We start from the raw sequence: 8,455 nt of genomic DNA on the forward strand, positions 1-8,455 counted from the left end.
GGTATCATATTTCAACTGAAATATCCATTTCGGCCACTCCAAAAATCCATTTGGACAATTTTTGGGGCCACGTTTGTATATACGCACAGAATAAAGGTATTTTTTGTCTCAAACAGATTTCAAATGGATTCAGAAGGGATATTTTTCATGACGTCTGTAAGGAATGTTTTCTTGACGTACGTACGAATGTGTGTACGTATGTGTAGCTCAAAAGCGATTAGCCGTAAAACGTTGTAACTTTGTGTATGGGACTCCCATAAAAATCTAACAACTTGGCAGTGCCCCTTTTTTATTGCAATTGGCCATACCAAATTTCAAATGAATTATTTTGTACTATATACATGGTGTCCATAATTAAACTTAAAATTTGCGAGCAGTCTGTAGCAAAATTTATGCAGCAGAATTGCATGGAAATTGAGTAATAACAGAATGAAATTATGGGAATTTTATCGAGTAAAAAAACAATGAGCTTCAAAAACTAGCCCTAGGTATGGCGTATCATAGCTTACATACATAACGTATAATCTACAAAAGTTTACAAAACATGCTCGATATGATGTCCACCATTCTCTACTATCATCTGGAAGCGTAAAATTGCATGTTCGACTGTTGAAAGCAGCATGAACTGAGGAATATTACGCACATGGCGTTCTATGTTTTCTTTAAGGTCAGGCAGAGATGTGATGGGATCACGGTGGACCATGGCCTTGAGTTATCCCCACATCCAAATGTCGCAATGATTCAAGTCGGAGGATGTAGGAGGTCAAGCTATAGTAAATTGTGGCTGATGATTCTGTCGTCATCGAAATAGCGGCGAAGCACTTGTTTCACACAACGGGCGATGTGTGGAGGACCACCATCCTGCATAAACACTATTGTATCACATCGCTTTGCCTGAAGAGCCAGAATAACGAATTGATCTAATAATGAAACATATCGTTGACTGTGACAGTGCATGTCACAGTCCTGTACTCTTCGTAAAAAAAAACGGACCCACAAGGTAAACAGTTACGGCCCCACAGTAAAGCCGCACCAAACCGTTACATGAGAAGAGTGTAACGGAATTTCTAGAAATTGATGTGGGTTTGTAACAGCCCAAATACGGCAATAGTGCGTATTTGCATCCACACTTTCCATATAAAAGTGGGCCTCGTCGGTCCACAAAATGTTTCATGATCATTCATCCTGAAGCTCAACTCGCGCAAGAAGCCGCAACGCAAAAGTTTGTTGACTATCGAGATCAGCTAGCTGGTAAGAGCTGCTGCAGTAGCGACAGTTTATAGGGATAGTAGCGTAAGACCTTTTGAAGAATCTTATGAACCGTGGAAAGAGGTTTGTTAGGAGATGCTGCAATATACGCCGAACATTAGTGCTGCCGATGGTTTCAATCTGTTTTCCTCCACTTGCGTCGCTACATCATCCACCACCTGTGCTACAACACGCTTTCGTCCCCTTCCTGGCTGAATCCCCAATGTTCCCGTTGCTTCTATTTTCCTAATCATGTTCGTTAGTCCTTGACTAGTGAGTGAACCTTTTCGTAACCACTTCAAAGACCAAAATTTCCGCAAATTTTCGGTAGCAGAGTCTCCGTTTTGGTAAAACAATTTCACTAGTAAAGCGCGTTCCTGCCATTACCCAATTTTCATGCAATTCTGCTGCATAGTTTTTGCTACAAACTGCTCGCAAATTTCAAGTTTAATTATGGACACCCTATATGTATATATAACTCAACCCCTTATCCGGCTCGATGAGCTCTGTTTTTTTATTATGTTTCTAAATTGTGTTATTTTTTTTTCTTTCTTTAAAAGTGATTGAATTATGCTGTTCTTATTTTCCGGTTAAGGTTTATATACTTAAGTTAAACTGCCTGCAATAGTTGAAAATTATCAAATTTAAAAGTGGTGGCTAGACCTAATATGGCGGCTGTTCGTTTACATTTGAAACTCTTAGAAGTATAGTGAATTAAGTCAGTCAGTGCACCAACTTCAGGTCTTTTTGTCCAGTGGGACCAAAAGTTAACTTTCAATTCTGTGCACAGAATATTTTGTCTTCCTGCCTGTTGGCAGAATTGCTTGTTTTCTAGTAGAAAGTCTATTTTTTATTGAAAAAAAAAATTTTTTACTGTTTTTAACTCTACTTGATGTTTTAAGTTTTTCTGATTTTACAATTTTTAAGGAAGAGGTTTTGCGTTTTTATATATTTTTCCCTTACAGCAAAGTGAAAACTGAATTGATTGAATAAGAAATATGTCTCTAATGAAATTCGAGGAAATAAGCTTAAATGAAGTGCAGGGAAAATTTTTAATAATTTAATAGGCTGTACAAGAAGTCATGTATTGTCCACATGTGACAGGTGATGGAGAACGGGGGCAACTGATGTCTAACAAAGGTGAGTAGGTATATGTTACACTCCCTACAATATCTTGAACAGGCAGTTCACGAGTCCCAGGAGACCTGCCTCGGGAATGCATTTGCTTCTCCCGCATGAAAGAACAGGGACCTGGATGATGTTACATGAATATAAGCTGTCAGAATGCGTCGCATACATGCTACAAGTGGGGAAAAACGAAAACGCCCATTCAGCCAGCCCGTTTGCGGAATTCGAGCCTCGAACCGAACTACCAGTGATCAGCCGGTGGCCCTTTTAATTTAAGAGAAAAGTTTTTATTTGATATTATATATAGAGAGGCCATAAAAGTAACTTGAACCATTTACGACGATTAGAAAATGAGAGAGAAATGAAAAAAAGTACTGAGAAGTTGAGGTAAGTGTGTTTATTACAGACTAAAGTTACAAATATTCTGTATGTCCACCATTATCACCAAGAATGTGTAGATATGGTCATTGACAAAAATGATTGCGATATGACGCACATAGTTTAGATATTCTGTACTTCTAAGCTAAGACTCTCCACTAAGCCAGTCAGCGAACTGGAGTTATTCCAGTAGACTATGAACTTAACATAACCCTACCACCGGTTTTGCATCAGAAAACGGCGAAGGTCATGAGAAAGGAAAATAATCGAAGAAAATGCGATCAACGATATGATTTTGAAGCAACCGGTTCACGCTCGTAGCCATATGTAGCGAACACTCTAGCAGCCAAACAACATTTCCGCAAAGTACAGTGCCCACAACGCAGGAGTAACATGCGTAGACAGTACTGATGCATAGCTTGTGACTATGACACTGGATGGTCTGTAAACTGTGGTGAATAATCTCCGAAAAACCATGGATCAAGGATAAAATCAGTCATCACTCCAGTCCATACGTTCACTTTGACATTATACATGGATATTGATAACAGGACATGGGGACTTTTCTCGGAGAAGTAAGCAAAATTCTTCGTAAATTCTTCAGTCATCACGTCAATCTGCACATTCACTTTCCCATTATGCATGGATATTGATAACAAGACATGGGGACTTTTGTCTGAGAAGTAAGCAAAATTCTTCGTAAATTCTTCAGTCATTACTCCAATCCACATATTCAAAATTCTTCAGTCATCACTCCAACCCACACATTCACTTTCACATTATGCATGGATATTAATAACAAGACATGGGGACTTTTGTCTGAGAAGTAAGCAAAATTCTTCGTAAAATTCTGCAGCCATCACTCCAATCCACACATACAAAATTCGTCAGTCATTACTCCAATGCACATATTCACTTTCACATTATGCATGGATATTGATAAGAAAACATGGGGACTTTTGTCGGAGAAGTAAGCAAAAGCCTTCGCAAATTCTTCAGTCATCACTCCAATCCACACATACAAAACTCTTCATTCATTACTCCAATCCACATGCATGAATACTGATAACAAGACATAGGGACCGTCGGACAAGTAAGCAAAATTCTTCGTACCCAGTTAAAGTAAAACTTTTCTCGTTCTGCAGAATTCGTAAAATGAAAATTCTTCGCCTTCTACGTAACAAATCAAAAACTTTTGAGCAAAATTATGTTCCACTGCGAGATCATTCGGTAAGCTCTTCGCATCCAAGTTTATGCCTACTATCTTTTAACTTGCCAACTAAATTAGGCACTGCTCATAACGCTTCTGGAGTGTTCTTCTGAAGAGTTTCGAATATATCCGCGCTGCTTCTGTGAGTCTGATTCTTTTTCGCGAAAGTCGTAACGAAAGTAGAAAACCGAAGAATGCGTGATTAATCTGAGTACAGTGCTAATAGGATCTGGGGAGTAAAAAGAGAACAGGGGTTCATGCACACTGTTGTTGATTTTCACCCGCAAAATTTCGTACTCATGAAATCCAGGTGTCTATAACAAGAATTTTAGAGATACGGTTACGTTAACTGTAACTATGACACATGCTCTGCTTCTATTTCTGCGCATCGCGAACACATGTCACCCTGTACTTAGCCTGCACGGCCGCCCAGATGGCAGTAGTTAGGGGAGCCTGACTGCGATATCGAAGGATCCGGTTTCGAATCCCAAAGAAGGCATGGATGTAAAATTGTCTGTCACTTTAGAGGAGGTAAGGGTGGCCGCCTATTAGGTGCCTCCACAATAAAATGGCCACCACTTCTGGCCTTAAGAGTGGCCATTGCCGTTATAGGCAAGTGCCATTGGGGGGGAGGGGGAAATACTTAGCCTGCACAACTTAGAGAATTTCACGCTATCCGTGCGAATATCGAAACACCGATGTTGATTATTTTAATATATAACGAAATAAAAATTTCCTACTTAAAAATTCAGATATTTATTCATTTGGCTTTCGATAATAAATAAAATAGGCATCTGTAATGTTAAATTAGTATACATATACAAAAGTTTGCTGTTAACTCTCTCTGAAATTGCCTATTCATTTATTTAAACCAACTTTTTTAAATATAAGCAGTGCAATAACTTGCTATTTTTATTTATTTTTTGGTAATAAATTCATTTGCAACTAAAAAATTGCCTTCCTTTAATGCGGAATTACGTTTAATTGCAGTTGATGCTTCCTTAAGTTAATTCGATTTTGCCGTCATTTAGGCAAGCTTTCAAAAACGTTAAATTTGAATTGCAATCCAATATTTTACATTTCAATTAACTTAGCAATTGTATTGATAAATTTAATTTGTCTTGAAAATACAATTCTCCTGTATATGGAATTTCCTGAACATCATATTCATAGCTATATAAATTATTTAATTTGCTTTCAAAGAGCATATTTATTATTTTATAGCATGCATTTTTTATTATAGTTAGTTTATAAATGGCTTAAAATATGTCTTTTTCTCAGTAACCTGTGTTATGAACAAATTTATAATGTTACCATTCCTCCTTTCCTTTACTTCATTTTAAATTTTAATAAAAATTTTACTGACTTGGAAAGTTAACAATTATCAATCATTACCTTTTCTAAATTTAAAAGGGAGGAAATGGGTATTTAGATTACGACAAAGCAAGCAAGTATTATCCATGTGGATGGCTTTGCAGAGGATTTTATACGGGAAATTGGTTAGGTATTCAAGTTTCACAAGATATAAAAATCATAAAAGTTGACATAAAGCCAGTCTGTTCACCTGGATATGATTATTAGCTTCAGCACTCTACTACTACAGTACAACTACTAGTTACATTCAATATAACTACTAACTACTACAAAATAACTACTAGCTTCAACAGCCATTTTCAGATTGGGTTGGATTGAATTTTTTAGATAGGAACAGCTTCAGTATAACCCACCTTCAAAACTTGGGGAGCCCACCAGCCGCCGAGTGGTAACGTCGCCAAACACTGGTAGTTCGGTCCGAGGTTCGAATCCCGCGAACGGGCTGGCTGCATGGATGTTTTCGTAGTTTTCCCATGTGTAACGTGTATACGAGCCAGTTTCCCTTAAAAAGTCCTCCACGAAGGTATCCCTCCCTTAAGGCAGATAGCCCTCGAGTGCTTTGCCATAATCTAATAAACCAAATCAAAACTTAAGAAATTTTTTGGGGGCGCCAAAGCGCGTCAAATACAGTGTTTGGGAAAATGGTTACCATCAAAATTTCCGACGAAACTGCGTGTTTCAAAAATGGCGATCATCTTGTTTTCACCAGAAATCATGAATAATAGAAATAAATTTACGACTATTATACACGATTTTAAAAGAAAAAAAAAATGTTAAGGAATGATTAATGAAAGTGATTAAGATTAAAAGGATCTAATTTTAAAAACAATGCCGAAAACCCTCTAGATATTTCTCCCTTAACAAATAACTGTAATTAAGAATTAATTAACTGTAAATTAAGCTTACTACAGGCGAACCAAGAATGAACCTAATTGATTTCTCAGCCCCACACTTTTTGCATCTCCAAATCTTGGATACTCCATTGAATGGCTTTTTCTGACTAACTAACCAGCATAGTAACTTACATTTTTCACAACAAACTCTATCCTTCAAGCCGCCTAGTCGATATAGTGGTCAGGGAAGCTGACTGCCATGCCGAAGGGCCTGGGTTCGAATCCCGGAGAAGGCATGGTTGTAACTGTCCGTCCCTTCATCGGAAAGCCGATAGTGGCCCACCTATTAGGTGCCTCCACAATAAAGAGACCACCACATCCGGCCTTGTATAGATTAATGGACGAGTTACATTTGTAATTGTTCACAATCTGCCATTGGAAAAAAAAAAAAAAAAACTCTATCCTTCAATAATCCACAATCCATCAAAATTCCTCTTAAAAGTTCATACTCTCTTGTTCATTCATACATAAAATACCTATTTGTAATACCCGGCTTTCCCAAACTTTTACGCTTGTTTGAAAATTCCAACTTTAAAATTTCCTTTAAGATATTCTGATATTTAATTACAACATCACTAACAGCAGGTTTGCAGCAAGCCATAACTAAATGCAAAATTCCCACCTCCAAAGTAGCCAAAAATCTTATCTCCAAAACAATATTCTCCGCGATGTCTGAGTGTTAAATAATCGCCGATAACAATGTTATGCATTTAGTAGTTAATTTCAGTCGAATTGTAATTAAAATTGTTGTATTTCCTCCTACAATGCCGAATGAGCCAAATTTTAAGAAAAAGCTATGGCGGAAAAGTAAGATTGCAGGGTCACATGCATTTAACTTTAAGTAAATGAATATCTCGGTAACTTGTATTGAAATTGAATAATTGACCACTATTAGCTGTAAATGTTAGCTTAACTGTAACTCCAGAAATTTACGGTTGTTTACAATGCGTTTGCCGAATGGTATGGGTTACCACATCCTATCATTTATCTCTAAGCTTGGCGATATTTTTTGGTGAAAAATCTGGGTGGGCTATACTAAAGGACAGCCGTTACTTTCAATATAACTATTAACTACTACAATATAACTACTAGGTTCAGCAACTATTCTCATATTGGGCTAGATCGATTTTTTTTTAGATAATGCCATAGTAGGCTAAGATTATCTGCCAAGACACTCTCATGGAGAATGTTTTTCAATAAATCAGCTTGTATTCATGTTGTAAATTGGAAAGACTATGAAAATTCTCATTCCTATGCAGTAAGCCATTTCCCCAGGATAAACTACTAACGTTTCACGACATTACAGTTTCCCTGTTGGTGGGCCAAAAATTTTATCTCCTTCCACACGTAACAGTACTGTATTTGTCTCTCTTTAAATATTTAATAATTTTCCTAATAAATTATAATGCACTCATTTCAACAATTCTGAAGAAAATTACTAGAACACAGCTGATGTTCTTTGTGGTGAATTATAAAATGTCAGCCCTTTACATCAAAAGTTTATAATAATTCTAATCAGCAAGGGAAATATTTTAGCATTTCTAGTCTTTTGATACAATGTTTTTCTTTATTCCTACCACCTCACAACATAAAAGCTGCAATATTATACATATCCATGTTTTAATCCAAGTAGTAAAGCTATCAGTTTCAGATCCTTTCAGAGATGCTAGTATGCTAGTAGTGTTTCTTGTTATTTATACTGCTTAGCAAAGTTTCATATTTTCCCATTATTCTCTCATATGAATAGCATAGTCAAATGATATTGATGGATGCTCATTTTTATTATGCAGTTCGATTGCATTTAAACTTACCTTTGGGGAATCTATGAACAGCCTTCTATTGAGATTGTTTTTTAAAGTTTTAAGATTTCAGCACAAAAAATCGAGAGAGACTGGAAACAGGCCAGCCGATGTTGGAGTTGAGAAAGACAGCCACACTGGCCTCTGATATAGAACAATAGCTTCACTAGGAAATTCTGCCTCAAGAAAGTGAAGTCTGGTGGAGAAATTTTGATTTCATAATCAAAATCAACACTCAACACAAAAATTACTAGAATATTTTCATGTAACAAAACTATTATTATCATAGAGAATTCTCAAGTAGCCTCTCTCAAGCCTATCATCATGTAGATATAAATTTCAGTTCCCAAAAATAAACCACTCTGATAAATTAAATACTAATATTAGCCTTTTACATTACATTAGAAATTTATTAATAATTTAAC

Source organism: Stegodyphus dumicola, chromosome 5 (genome assembly GCF_044657685.1).
Source record: "Stegodyphus dumicola isolate Sdum_Otavi_A_Nest chromosome 5, ASM4465768v1".
Classification (NCBI taxonomy): Eukaryota; Metazoa; Arthropoda; class Arachnida; order Araneae; family Eresidae; genus Stegodyphus; species Stegodyphus dumicola.